Here is a 15,727-nt window from a genome sequence, read left to right as displayed (position 1 = left end):
TGTCAGAGGCTTTGGCATAGTCAGTAGAGCAGAAATAGATGTTTTTCTGGAACCCTCTTGCTTCTGTGATGATCCAGCAGATGTTGGCAATTTGATCTCTGGTTCCTCTGCCATTTCTAAAACCAGCTTGAACATCTGGAAGTTCATGGTTCACATATTGTTGAAGCCTGGCTTGGAGAATTTTGAGCATTACTTTACTAGTGTGTGAGATGAGTGCAATTGTGCAGTACTTTGAGCATTCTTTGGCATTGCCTTTCTTAAGGATTGGAATGAAAACTGACCTTCTTCAGTCCTGTGGCCACTCAATTTGCTGGCCTACTGAGTGCAACACTTTGACAGCATCATCTTTTCGGATTTGAAGTAGCTCAGCTGGAATTCCATCACCTCCACTAGCTCTGTTCATAGTGATGCTTCCTAAGGCCCACTTGACTTCACATTCCAGGATGTCTGGCTCTAGGTGAGTGAGCACACCAAGGTGGTTATCTGTGTTGTGAAGATCTTTTTTTGTACAATTCTTCTGTGTATTCTCGCCACCTCTTCTTAACATCTTCTGCTTCTGTTAGGTCCATACCATTTCTGTCCTTTATTGAGCCCATCTTTGCAAGAAATATTCCCTTGGTATCTCTGATTTTCTTGAAGTCATCTCTAGTCTTTCCCATTCTATTGTTTCCCTCTGTTTCTGTGCACTGATCATTGAGGAAGACTGCCTTATCTCTCTTTGCTATTCTTTGGAACTCTGCATTCAAATTGGTGTATCTTTCCTTTTCTTGTTTGCTTGTGGCTTCTCTTCTTTTCTCAGCTATTTGTAAGGCCTCCTCAGACAGCTATTTTGCCTTTTTGCATTTCTTTTTCTTGGGGATGGTCTTGATCCCTGTCTTCTGTACAATGTCATGAACTTCCGTCCATAGTTCATGAGGCACTCTGTCTGTCAGATCTAGCTCCTTAAATCTATTTCTCACTTCCACTCTATAGTCATAAGCGATTTGATTTAGGTCATACCTGAATGGTCTAATGATTTTCCCTACTTCCTTCAACTTAAGTCTGAATTTGGCAATAAGGAGATCATGATCTGAGCCACAGTCAGCTCCCAATCTTGTTTTTGCTAACTGTATAGAGTTTCTCCATGTTTGGTTGCCAAGAATATAATCAATCTGATTTCGGTGTTGACTATCTGGTGATGTCCATGTGTAGAGTCTCCTCTTGTGTTGTTGGAAGAGGGTGTTTGCTATGACCAGTGCTTTCTCTTGGCAGATCTCTATTAACCTTTGCCCTGCTTCATTCTGTACTCCAAGGCCAAATTTGCCTGTTACTCCAGGTGTAACTTGGAGTAACTTTCTCCTTTTGCATTCCAGTCCCCTATAATGAAATGGACATCTTTTTTGGGTGTTAGTTCTAGAAGGTCTTGTAGGTCTTCATAGAGCCGTTCACCTTCAGCTTCTTCAGCATTCCTGGTTGGGGTATAGACTTGGATTACTGTGATGTTGAATGGTTTGCCTTGGAAATGAACAGAGATCATTCTGTCATTTTTGAGACTGCGCCCAAACATTTCGGGTGCTTTTGTTGACTATGACATTTCTTCTAAGGGATTCCTGCCCACAGTAATAGATATCATGGGCATCTGAGTTAAATTCACCCATTCCAGTCCATTTTAGTTTGCTGATTCTTAAAATGTCGATGTTCAGTTTTGCCATCTCCTGTTTGACTACTTCCAATTTGCCTTGATTCATGGACCTAAGATTCCAGGTTCCTATGCAATATTGCTCTTTACAGCATCGGACCTTGCTTCCATCACCAGTCACATCCATAACAGGGTGTTGCTTTTGTTTTAGCTCCGTCTCTTCATTCTTTCTGTAGTTATTTCTCCACTGATCTCCAGGAGCATATTGGGCACCTACCAACTCAGTGACTTCATCTTTCAGTGTCCTATCTTTTTGCCTTTTCACACTGTTCATGGGGTTCTCGAGGCAGGAATACTGAAATGGTTTGTCATTCCTTTCTCCAGTGGACCACGTTTTGTCAGAACTCTCCATCATGAATGGTCCTGCATGGCTCATAGTTTCATTGAGTTAGACAAGGCTGTGGTCCATGTGATTAAATTAGTTAGTTTTCTGTGATTGTGGTTTTCAGTCTCTGCCCTCTGATGGAGAAGGATAAGAGGCTTATGAACACTTCCTGATGGGATAGACTGACTGAGAGGGTGCTAGGTCTTGTTCTGATGGCCAGGGCCATGCTCAATAGATCTTTAATCCAATTTTCTGTTGATGGGTGGAGCTGTGTTCCCTCCCTGCTATTTACCTGGGGCCAAACTATGGTGGAGGTAATGAAGATAATGGTGACCTCCCTCAAAAAATCTCATGCATGCACTGCTGCAGTCCATGCCCCTAGCCCTGCAGCAGGCCACCGCCAACCCATGCCTCTGTCAGAGACTCCGGGACACCCAGAGGAGAGTCTCCTGTGGGGTTACTGTTCCCTCCTCCTGGTTTCTAGTGCACAAGGCTCTATTTTGCCCGCCAAGAGTCTGTTTCCCAGTCCTGTGTGAGTTCTGACAGCTCTGTGGTGGGGTCAATGCTGACTTCCTCCAAGAGGGCTTACACCACACCCACACCCAGAGCCCCTGTCCCTGCGGCAGACCACTGCCGACCCGTACCTCCACAGGAGACGCCCAAACACAGTTCTGGCTCAGTCTCTGTGGGATCCCTGTATCCTGGTGTGCACAAGGTTTGTTTGAGCCCTCTGAGCATCTCTGGCAGGAACGGGGTTTGATTCTAGACGTGAATTTGCCCCTCCTACTGTCTTGCTAGGGCTTCTCCTTTGCCCTTCGACGTGAGGTATCTCCTCATAGCCGCTCCAGCGCCTACTGTCTTATGGGGGTTTCTCTGACCCTGGACGTGGTGTATCTCCTTGCAGCCGCTCCTGTGACCTAAATCAAATCTCTTACGATTATACAGTGGAAGTGAGAAATAGATTCTAGGCATTAGATCTGATAGAGTGCCTGAAGAACTATGGACACAGGTTCATGACATTGTACAGGAGGCAGGGAGCAAGACCATTCCCAAGAAAAAGAAATGCAAAAAGGCAAAATGGTTGTCCAAGGAGGCCTTACAAATACCTGTGACTAGAACAGAAGCTAAAGGCAAAGAAGAAGAAGAAAGAGATACCCATTTGAATGCAGAGTTCCAAAGAATAGCAAGGAGAGATAAGAAAGCCTTCTTCAGTGACCAGTGCAAAGAAATAGAGGAAAACAAAAGAATGGGAAAGACGAGAAATGTGTTCAAGAAAATCAGAGATACCAAGGGAACATTTCTTGCAAAGATGGGCACAATAAAGGAAAAATTGTATGGACCTAACAGAAGCAGAAGATATTAAGAAGAGGTGGCAAGAATACACAGAAGGAAAAAAAAAAGAATACACAGAAGAACTGTACAAAAAAGATTTTCACAACCCAGATAATCAGGATGGTATGCTTACTCACCTAGAGCCAGACATCCTGGAATGTGAAGTCAAGAGGGCCTTAGGAAGCATCACTACAAACAAAGCTAGTGGAGGTGATGGAATTCCAGTTGAGCTATTTCAAATCCTAAGAGATGATGCTGTCAAAGTGCTGCCCTCAGTATACCAGCAAATTTGGAAAACTCAGCATTGGCCACAGGACTGGAAAAGGTCAGTTTTCATTCCAATCCCTAAGAAAGGCAATGCCAAAGAATGCTCAAAGTACTGCACAATTGCACTCATCTCACACGTTAGTAAAGTAATGCTCAAAATTCTCCAAGCCAGGCTTCAACAATATGTGAACTGTGAACTTCCAGATGTTCAAGCTGGTTTTAGAAATGGCAGAGGAACCAGAGATCAAATTGCCAACATCCACTGGATCATCGAAAAAGCAAGAGAATACCAGAAAATTGTCTACTTCTGCTTTATTAACTATGACAAAGCGTTTCACTCTGTGGATCACAACAAACTGTGGAAAATTCTGAAAGAGACCGGAATACCAGACCACCTGACCTGCCTGTTGAGAAATCTGTATGCAGGTCAGGAAGCAACAGTTAGAACTGGACATGGAACAACAGACTGATTCCAAATAGTGAAACGAATACATCAAGGCTATACATTGTCACTGCACTTATTTAACTTATATGCACAGTACATCATGAGAAACACTGGGCTGGATGAAGCACAAGCTGGAATCAAGATTGCTGGGAGAAATATCAATAACATCAGACATGCAGTTGACACTACCCTTATGGCAGAAAGCAAAGAAGAACTTAAGAGCCTCTTGATGAAAGTGAAAGGGAAGTTCTACATCTGAATAAATTTGAGTATTAAAGATTTAGGTAAATAGCAAAGAGATTGAACTTTTTCTCCAAAGCTGAGAGGAAGATTCTAGAGTGAAAACCAGAATATGTATTTCAGATATTTCAATTCTGTTTCAGCTTGGTACTTGTTTGCTAAGTAGCTTATTTCCTCCTCAAATCCATTACTGGTCATTCCTGGTTGAGGGTGTTCTCTCCTTCCCAGATCCGAGGTCTCCCGTGGGCAGTGACAGGGTTTGCTGGACTCATGCCACATCTTCCTCATCAGATACATACATGAGGGCAGAGCCTGTGACTCATTCTTCTTTGTATCTATCCCCTAAAAATTTCTGGAACTGGACACACCCAAGTAAACAAGATCAGCAAAATCTGATCATTTTAGAACTTGATGTAAACCATGAATATCTGTTAGACCATTCTCACTGCTTTGGTGTATAATTGGAAATTTTCATAATAAAAAGTGTTATAAAGGACATCCAAGAAACTTCTGCTTCAAGATAGCCAACTAAGTACAAGTGTTTACATCCTTCTCTATGCATCCCAGTAAAATGTCAGCAGCAGGGCTTAATTTTCAATGAAACTAATGAGGGTTAAGCTTCAAAGCCCCCCATTTACACACGCCCTTTCCAAGGCCCTGGAAGGTGCCTTAGTAATATGTTCATGTGTTTGTATTGTTCTCCTTTATCACAGTTCTCCTTGTGTCTGATAGTATTAGAGTGGTTGGAGTAATTTTGAGGTTCCAGTTAAAGGGAAGTTTAGTTTGAAATACAAGTTGTTGGAATTGAGTAGGAGGATATTTATATGATTCACAGTCACTTATGTAAGTAGCATTTTATTGTTAACCATTGCTGTAGAAGAATAGCTTCCAGCTATCTGCCTCCAGCCCACTGTCTGCTCTCCCAGGATTGTAACACCAAGGTGCAGGGCCAGAGGTTCTGTGGCAATACGAACACAGCCTATGTTATCTGTACCAGAAGTATGTATAGAGCCAGAAGCTATTTGTGGGAAATTATTCCAAATTTTATAATTCCTATAAATGAAACCTAATAGAAGCATCCCCAAATGTGACTACAATCTTAAAAAAAAATTACAAGTTGTCAAGCTGGGGGGGAAAATGAAAACTATCAGCAATAAAAATTTTTTTGATCAACCATAGTTGAAGAAAAACTGAATGATCTGTTCAGTTGATACAAATACGATAAAATAACTGTCACATGCAAAGAAAAGAAAAGAGCATCTAGACAAAAAGTGTAAGAAAAAAGTATTATAGAAATTGTATCAGGTAGTAAAATAATAAACCTATTATGTTCTTTCTTGGGTTTTGTGATGTTTGTTGATTTTCTGTTAGCATTCCAAGATGTGTAATTTGTTGTGGTTCTTTCCTCATTCTAAAGAAATACTTAACTTTCATACTTAAATTTGTATTCACATTTTATATTTTTTCTCTTAATAGGGACAGAAAAATTCATCTCCCATAAGGCATGGACCCCTGAAATTATAACTGGGGACTTCAAAATCCCTCTCTCAGCAACTGATAGAACTAAAAATCATAAAATGAGCAAAGATATAGAAGACCTAAGCAGTACAATCAAACAGTAGGATCTAAAGGACATTTATAGAACACTCTACCCACAACAGCAGAATGTACATGTTTTTTCTTCAAGCACCAATAATAGACCAAATGCTAGGTCAGAAAACAAATGTTAACACATTTAAGAATTGACATAAGTATGTTCTCTGACCCTTATGGAATTGAATTAAAAATCAATGAAAGGCAACTGGAAATTTTCCAAATACTTGGAAATTAAACACCACACTTTAAAATCATACCTTGTTTGAATTTCCTGGCAGTCTCTTGGTTAGGACTCCACTTTCACTGCCAAGGGCCTAGGTGCAATCCTTGGTTGGGGAATTAAGATCCCACAAACCACACCGAAACACACACACACACACACACACACACACACATATACCTTGTCAAAGAAGACCGAAAGAAAATTTTTAAAAATAAACAAAAAATAAAAACCCACCGAACTGAATGAAGACAAAAATACAACATATCAAAATTTCTGGGTTATTGCTAAAGTAGTACTAAGAAGGTAATTTACACATTAAATATTGCTCAGAAAAATGTGACATATTACATTAGGAAAGTCTCATATCAATAACCTCAAGAAGTTAGGGAAAAAGAGCAGAAATCAATGACATTAGAAAACAAAATAAAACAAACAAATGCAATAAAACACTAGTTAATAGACTTCTAGCAAGACTGCAAAATAGAAAATAAAAAGACATAAATCATCAATATCAGTAATGAAATGGCTTATCATTATAATTTCTGCAATCTTTAATAAGGGAATATCATAAACTTATAATTCAACAACTTAGAATAGACCAATTCTACAAACTACCAAAGCTCAAACAAGATGAAATAGAGTAGCCCTATAACCATTGAAGAAATTGAACTTGTCACTGTAATTCCCTGGGAAAAGAAAGGGAGAAGACTTCTTTGGTGGTCCAGTAGTTAAGAATCTGCCTGCCAATGCAGAGGACACAGGTTTGATCCCTGGTCCAGGAAGATCCCACATGTATGGAGCAACTAAGCCTGCGTGCCAGAACTACTGAAGCCTGTGACCCCTAGAGCCTGTGCTCTGCAAAGAGAGAAACCATCGTGAAGAGGAGCCCCTGCTCACTGCAACTAGATAAAGCCTGGGGCCAATAAGTGTTCATAAAAGGGAGTACATCCATGAATGTTAAGAATGGGAGAGTGTTCCATCAGTTTGTGAGAGATGTTGACAGATACCTGTAAGACAAGAAGTGAGAGAAGAACAAGGTGGAGCAAACACTCCAGCCCAGAACAGAAAGACAGGAAGACTGCGGTGAAGGATCACAGCAGAGGTAGTTGCTAGTGCTTCCTGGAGAAGTCTAGCAAAGATACAGGTTTGCTAGTCATAGTTACAAGAAATGGGAGATGCAGCACTGTCAACACTAGTGTTTCCCAACCATTTTTTTTTCCCCAACCATTTTTATGTCATGGCACATGTGGGAAATAATAGTATATGTAAGGCATGGTTTTAAGAAACTGATTCTCAGATCACCAAATTTCATGACTTTCTCTCTAAAACTGATTTACCTGAGAAGGCATCCTGACTTATACATACTGGTTCTTGGTCAACTTTATTTTCACAATAGCTCTCTCACCACTTTACCAAAGAGGAACAAGCATTTCTCAGAGATTCATTGCCCTGAATGTCAAGCAAAAGAATAATTTAACATTTATTAATGCTCTATTAATGTCCCCAGTCTGTCTCATTTCAACATTGATTTCTAACAAATGTGACTTTTTGTGCTAGTAATTTTTCTTTAATCAATAAGAATAATTTTAAAACATTACCTTATGCTTATGAAAATAAAAGTATGAGACATTAACTTTGTTTCTAGCGGAGAACTATGATAGAATTATCCGTGATTTTCAGACGCTTCCACTTCTGGATAAGATGAAGTAGCAAGTAGCAGGCACACCCTCCAGCTTTAAACAGCCCCGAGCTGGGGAAGTGTGTGAAGCGATGGTTTTGGCCTTTCGCTTGTTTTGAGGTGCTGGACACCTGGCGGTGGAGGACAATGAGCCTGAAAGGTAGGAAGCAAGTGCCTTAGACGTTTCTCTGGCTTGTTTGCTCCAAGGAGGCCAGCTGCCACGCTGCGAGAGGCTCTATGCAGGGGTCTGTATAGCGAAGAACAGAGGAGGCTCCTGGCCAAAGCCAGCAAAGAACTGAGGCTCTTAGTGCAACAGGTCACAGGGAATGTAATCCCTCCAGCAATCATGTGAGTGAGCCTGGAAATGGATCTTCTCCCATCAAGCCTTCAGATGCTACCACAGCCCTGGTCTTCACAGAAAGACCCTGAATAATAGTGAAAGTAAAGTCGTTCAGTCGTGTCTGACTATTTGGGACCCTATAGACTATACAGTCCATGGAATTTTCCAGGCCAGAATACTGGAGTGGGTAGCCTTTTCCTTCTCCAGGGGATTTTCCCAACCCAGGGATCGAACCTGGTCTCCTGCATTGCAGGCAGATTCTTCACCAGCTGAGCCACAAGGGAAGCCCCCTGAGTCATAGGCAGCCAACTAATTCATAAACCATGCTCAACTTCCCAACCTATCAGTTCCATTCAGTTCAGTTTGGTCACTCAGTCATGTCCAACTCTTTGCAACCACATGAATCGCAGCATGCCAGGCCTCCCTGTCCATCACCAACACCCGGAGTCTACCCAAACCTATGTCCATCGAGTTGGTGATGCCATCCAGCCATCTCATCCTCTGTCATCCCCTTCTCCTCCTGCCCCCAATCCCTCCCAGCATCAGGGTCCTTTCCAATGAACCAACTCTTTGCATGAGGTGGCTAAAGTACTGGAGTTTCAGCTTCAGCATCAGTCCTTCCAATGAACATCCAGGACTGATCTCCTTTAGGATGGACTGGTTGGATCTCCTTGCAGTCCAAGGGACTCTCAAGAGTCTTCTCCAACACCACAGTTCAAAAGCATCAGTTCTTCAGCGCTCAGCTTTCTTCACTGTCCAACTCTCACATCTGTACATGACCACTGGAATAACCATAGCATTGACTAGGCGGACCTTTGTTGGCATAGTAATGTCTCTGCTTTTAAATATGCTATCTAGGTTGGTCATAATTTTCCTGACCTACAGAAGTTGTGAAATAATCGCTATTGTTTTTAGCTGATAAGTCTTAGAGTAATTTGTTACACAGCAATAGATTAATTCAGGAAGACCAACCCCAAAAGAGATGGGATCAATTTCATTTCTAACACTGCTGGAATTGGCCAAAGAACAAGCTTAAAATTCTTTATCACATAGCTAATTACACATTTTAATTCTTTTTCTTCTATTTCTTGTACCCATTTCAACTTTTCATTCATGATAGAATAAACTGCCCTTTTTCTAAGCTGCATCTATTCTTTAAAGTTTTCCAACTAAAGTGATTAAATGTAATAAAGTAAGCAGCTAGAGATACTTGCTTTTCCATCTGATGATAGAAAAAAAGAAAAGAAAACACTCCATCTGGGTAGAATTTGATAATTAGCCATATCCAATTCCTGGACATCTGGCTTTCAAATGAAACTGAACATAGTAATGTCTGTTTCCCAGGGCATTCTTTTTACTGAAAATGCAATTTATTGTTTTGGTCTTTAAAAGGATAACATCAATGCACTTTAGCATATCAAGTTAACAAAGATTTGTCTCAGTTCTTTTTACATATTACCATCGTGTTACATATTTATTATAGAAAATTTGTAAACTACAGAAAATTACAAGAAGGAAAAATAAAATCTCACCATCCAAGATAACTGTTCACATTTTGATGAAAATCTTTTCAGATTTGGCTTTAAAAATAAGAGGAATTTCAGAATAACAATATTTTCCTTCAACAACAAGTTCTCATTAAGGACACAATATTTTAATGGATGAAATTTAATGAAGAATGTCAAACCATTATTCCACTGAAATTCATATCCATTTTTCATATAAAGTGTAGCTTATGACAATGGATATTTTAGCCCTGACAATCAGTCTGAGTAGCTCAGGAAAATATCACATAAGGCTGGAGCAGCCCTGGCAGCACTTTGAGGGTAGCAGGGCTCAGAGAAGCAACATATGTCTGCACGCGCTCTCCCTTCACGCTGCCTCTGCTGCTGTGGAATCTGTGTGTGTGTGGTAGGGGGGTGGCGGGGGGCTCGTGGCCTTGCACTTGAATCCTTAATGAACTGGAGCCAACTCAAAGAAGTGCCAGAGAACTGATTGTTAAATTTCGGGAGTTTTGTGAGCTAGCTCTAAAACAAAGTCATTATTAAAAATTAAAGGATGTACGCTTTCAGTTAAATAAATTCTATTCAAAGCTAAGGTCATAAATACATACAAGTCATCATTTTTAATCATTTACATTTTGCTGGCGTCTGTGTTCCTGATGCTGTTTCTGTCTACTGCATCTACATTGCAGAAATGGGGTATAATGGTGTGCTGGAGGACCTCTCTTCGTCCAGTGTTTTCACCTTGGTAGTCTGGAATCCTTCAGGGTGAGAGTATTTAAATCATGGAAACAGAAGAAAGCTCCAAATTTGGGCTCACATATTTTTGTTGATTGTATAGTGACAGAGAAAATGTTAACAATGTAGAATAAAATTCTTAAAATGTTGTGTCTATAACTGTTGCACTGTGACCAGCACAAAGTTCAAGGAACTATTCCTCCAGTACTCAAAAACTATCATCAAATGAATCCAAGTCACTCAGGTCACTGATTAATGACCTGATTAAGTCAGGATCCAACACATATCTCTTGTTGTTTCACTTTCATCTCAATCATTAATGTTAATGAAAATATCAGCCAAGATTCTTGCAAAACCACATTTGTTTATTATTTACAATGGCATGTTGGCTACAGACAAGAAAGGGAAAGTTGCTCAGTCGTGTCCAGCTCTTTGCGGCCCCGTGGATTTCCCCCATGGGATTCTCCAGGCCAGAATACTGGACTGGGTACCTATCCCTTCTCCAGCAGATCTTCCCGACCCAGCAATCAAACCAGGGTCTCTTGCATTGCAGGCAGATTCTTTACCAAGTGAGCTACTAGGGAAACCTACAGATACCAAAGTTCAGCAAAAATCAGTGAAACATTTGATGGAAATCAACTGGTTATATGGAATTGACACTAAAGAATGATGTAAATTTTATTAGGATTTGCAAACTATGTGTTCTATACCCTTTATATCAGTAGAGTTTAAAATAAATCTGCATGTGTGTTAATATGTGTGCTTCACAAAGCTGGTTGTTAATCATTTACTAATACACTTTTGACCAGAGCAAATGCTTCCATTTGTCCCACTCACCATAGCCTCTAGCAGATCCCTTTCAGCTACACACAGACTGATAAATAGGGAAAAGAAGTGAAGGAAAAGAGCTAGTGGAAAGCAGAAAATGGAGGAAGAACAAGAAGAGAAAGAAAGAAAAAAAGAAAGTTCTCCCTGTCTTGTCTTTCATCATCAGTCAGCAGCTCTCTACAAGATAAGAGACAAACCATTGCACAACTATTGTGACCTGGAGTCACAAATATTCATGGGATTAGCTGGTGACCCTATTTTTAGAGAGCTAAGGAGCCAGAAGTCTTCAGCAACAGTGACCATGCTAACACTCGGTCAGAGGTCATTTTAGGGTTTTTAGCTTGTTTTTCACATTAAAAAAAAAAAAAGGTATAATTTATATACAGTAAAAGTCACCATAGAGTACAGTTCTATGAGTTTTGATAAATGCATACAGTCACACAACTACCACTGCAATCAAGACATAGAACATTTCCATCATCTCCCCAAATTCACTTGAGCCTGTTTGTGACCAACCCCTCTCCCCATCTCTAGCCACTTTCCTACCCTCTTGTTTTGTTTTCCAGAATGACACTAAGACGGACTCATACAGTATGTAGCCTTTTGAGGCTAGCTACTTTCACTTAACACGGTGTATTAGAGAGCAGAGTTAAGCTCACAACAAAATTAAGAGGACAGTACAGAGATTTCCCATATAACCTCAAGTACTCCCTACATGAATCATCTTGCCCATTATTACCATCACTCATGAAAATGTTACATAAGTTTGTTACCAAGTATGAATCTCCAGTGACACAGCACAGCCACCCAAAGTTGGCATTTACCTTAGGGGTCATTCTTGGTACTGTACATTCTGTGGGTTTGGATCAATGTATAGTGACATACAGCCATAACTAGAAGATCATACGGAGGATTTTCATGGACATTAAAACTCAGTGCTTTGGTTGTACCTCCACCAGGGGCTGTCCTGGTGGCTCAGCTGGTAAAGAATCTGCCTGTAATGTGGGAGACCTGGGTTTGACTCCTGAGTTAGGAAGATCCCCAGGAGGAGGAATTGGCTACCCACTCCAGTATTCACACCTCGGAAATTCCATGGGCAGAAGAACCAAACAGACTATACAGTCCATGGAGTCGAAAAGACTCGGACATGACTGAGTGACTCACACACACACACACCCTCACCGTCCCTCAAGAAACAATGATGTTTCTCAACAGAGTTGCCTTTTCTAGAATGTCATATAGCTGGAATTATATAGTATGAAGCTCTTCCAGATTGTCTTCTTTTACTTCAGTTCAGTTCAGTCTCTCAGTTGTGTCCTAGTTTTTGCAACCCCAGGAACCGCAGCATGCCAGGCCTCCCTGTACATCACCAACTGCCAGAGTCCACCCAAACCCATGTCCATTGAGTTGGTGATGCCATCCAACCATCTCATCTCTTACTTAGTTATAAGCATAATGTTTCTTTCGTGTCTGTTAATGATTTGGTAGTTTGTTTCTTTTAGTGCTGAATAGTATTCCTTTATATGAATTATTACAATTAATTTATTCATTCATTTACTGAAGTACTTCTTGGTTTCTTCCAAGTTTTGGCAACTATGAATAAAACTGCTATAAACATCTGTGTGCAGGTTTTTCTGTGGATTTAAGTTTTTAACTCTGCTGAGTAAATACCAATATGACTGATGGATTGTATAGTAAGAGTATGTTAAGCTTTGTAGGAACCTGCCAAGCTGTCTTCCAAAGTGGCTGCACCATTTTGTATTCCCATCAAGAATAAATCACAGTTCCTATTGTTCTACATCCTTGCCAAAATGTGGGGTTTTCAGTGCTCCAGATTTGGTCCTTTTAATAACTATATGGTGGCACTTGTATCTTTTGTTTTTAAGTTTAGAGAATTCTTTACATATCCTGGATACAAATCTTTTAATTGATGTGCATTTAACAAATACTTTCTCCCAGTCCGTATCTTGTATTTTCATTTTAACAGTCTCTTTTGAAGAGAAGTTTAACATTTTGAAGTCTAAATGATCAGATGTTGGTTTTTTTTTTAATAAAATATGTTTTTGGTGCTCTATCTAAAAAAAACTTGCCGGTGAAATGACAGCCTTCAGAATGGGAGAATATAATAGCAAATGAAGCAACTCAGAAAGAATTAATCTCAAAAATATACAAGCAGCTCCTGCAGCTCAATTCCAGAAAAATAAACGACCCAATCAAAAAATGGGCCAAAGAACTACACAGGCATTTCTCTAAAGAAGACATACAGATGGCTAACAAACACATGAAAAGATGCTCAACATCACTCATTATCAGAGAAATGCAAATCAAAACCACAATGGGGTATCATTACACACCAATCAGGATGGCTGCTATCCAAAGGTCTACAAGCAATAAATGCTGGAGAGGGTGTGGAGAAAAGGAACCCTCTTACACTGTTGGTGGGAATGCAAACTAGTACAGCCACTATGGATAACAGTGTGGAGATTCCTTAAAAAACTGGAAATAGGACTGCCATATGACCCAGCAATCCCATTCCTGGGCATACACACCAAGGAAACCAGAATTGAAAGAGACACATGTACCCCAATATTCATCACAGCACTGTTTATAATAGCTAGGACATGAAGCAACCTAGATGTCCATCAGCAGATGATAGGATAAGAAAGCTATGGTACATATACACAATGGAATATTACTCAGCCATTAAAAAGAATGCATTTGAATCAGCTCTAATGAGGTGGATGATACTGGAGCCTATTATACAGAGTGAAGTTAGAAAGAAAAACACCAAATACAGGATATTAATGCATATATATGGAATTTAGAAAGATGGTAATGATAAACTTGTATATGAGACAGCAAAAGAGACAGAGATGTATAGAACAGTCTTTTGGACTCTGTGGGAGAGGGCGAGGGTGGGATGATTTGAGAGAATAGCATTGAAACATGTATATTATCAAGCGTGAAACAGATCGCCAGTCCAGGTTCAATGAATGCATGAGACAAGGTGCTCAGTGCTGGTGCCCTGGGATGACCCTGAGGGATGGGGAGGGAGGTGTGAGGGGAGTTCAGGATGGGGGACACATGTACACCCAAGGCTGATTCATGTCAATGTATGGCAAAACCACCACAATAATGTAAAGTAATTAGCCTCCAATTAAAATAAATAAATTAATTTAAAAAATAAAAAAGCTTGCCTCACTCAAGGTCACAAAATGGTTTTCCTATGAATTCTTCTAGAAGTTTTATAGTTTATAAGTTGTATAATACATTTATGTCTACCATCTATTTTTGCTTATAGGACAAGAGAAGAGTAGACTTTCCTTTTTTGTTATTGTTATTCGACATGAATGTTGTAAACTACTCACTGCTTTCCAGGGTTTAGTAAATTCGTGAGGCAAGAAGCTTGGAGGAAGGCTCAGGTCCAGTCTTGTTCGACTTGAACTAGAGGGAATGGGAAGGCAGGCTAAGGGAATGATGCCAAGGAAGAGAGGCGTTGCTTCCTTTCACTCTAGTTGCAGGAATAAAAGGCTTTAAGAAAACTATTAAAGCAAGAAAAGTCTTCTATAACAGGACTCTGTCTTTCCTCCTATACTAGTTCACCCTCCCCTCTTTTAATGATTTGGTAGTTTATTTCCTTTAGTGCTGAATACTAAACTAACACACACACACACACACACACACACAAACAAGTGTTAATAATCTAGTATTCTGAGGCAGAAGAGAGATTAATTATCTTTGTCAAAACATTTTATCCTGGGACATAGATTGGAGGCCACTTTAAAATACAATAGCTTCATCTTTTTTTTTGTTGGCAATTTCATTTCCCAAGTAATAGGTTGTTTCCTTTTTAGCAGAATTTTCTTTCACCTAATCCTTTAAATTGTACCTGCAACCAAACAGTATGTGAGTACAAAGGTGAGCACATATTAATTCTAAAATTGATTCCATTCATTGAATGTTTCACTTTTCTCAAATGCTTACTATAGTTTATGTTTCAAACCCTTTTACTGATCCATGCTGTCTCAGTAAAACATTGAGAGCATAGCATTACATTAATTTCGACAGCAACTAATATCATAAATCCCAGATTATGGCTTTGTTAATAAATGTAGCAGATGGGAGATGGAGCTGAGAAAAACAAAGCTCCCTTCAAACAATGGTGCTTGAAAAACAGCTACTAAAATTGATAGATGAGGAAGTACAGTCGTAGCTTCAAACAAACTTTCATAATCTTTACCTAAATTTCTTATTTACTTCTAAGAAATGTGCTTAGGACCAAAATCTCATTTCATAAATTAACGCACAGGAGTTACATATGAATGAATAGGGGCTGTCTTCACATTGCAAGGGCCTGGAGCCCGAACAGCCTGGTCAGAGGGAAGGGGCCAGCAAGGGGGTCGATGCCCAAGGCCTCTTTGTTCCAGCAGCCTCAGGGCAGCAGTGAGAGCAAGAGGCCCACTGTTCCCCTAGGTTGGCCCTGCCCCTTCCCACACAGCCGGTGCAGCTGGGCTTGCCCAGGAGCTGCCTGACAG

The 15,727-nt window shown here is 40.1% G+C and overlaps 1 long non-coding RNA gene across 15 annotated transcripts in view; it reads right to left on the bottom strand.

Annotated features, from left to right (window-relative positions):
- Positions 1-15,727, bottom strand: part of LOC136165534 (uncharacterized) — a 1,046,218-nt gene that overhangs the window by 488,409 nt on the left and 542,082 nt on the right. The window lies entirely within an intron of this gene.

Source organism: Muntiacus reevesi, chromosome 3, assembly GCF_963930625.1.
Source record: "Muntiacus reevesi chromosome 3, mMunRee1.1, whole genome shotgun sequence".
In the NCBI taxonomy this organism is placed as follows: Eukaryota; Metazoa; Chordata; class Mammalia; order Artiodactyla; family Cervidae; genus Muntiacus; species Muntiacus reevesi.
This window is presented reverse-complemented; position numbering and strand designations above follow the sequence as displayed.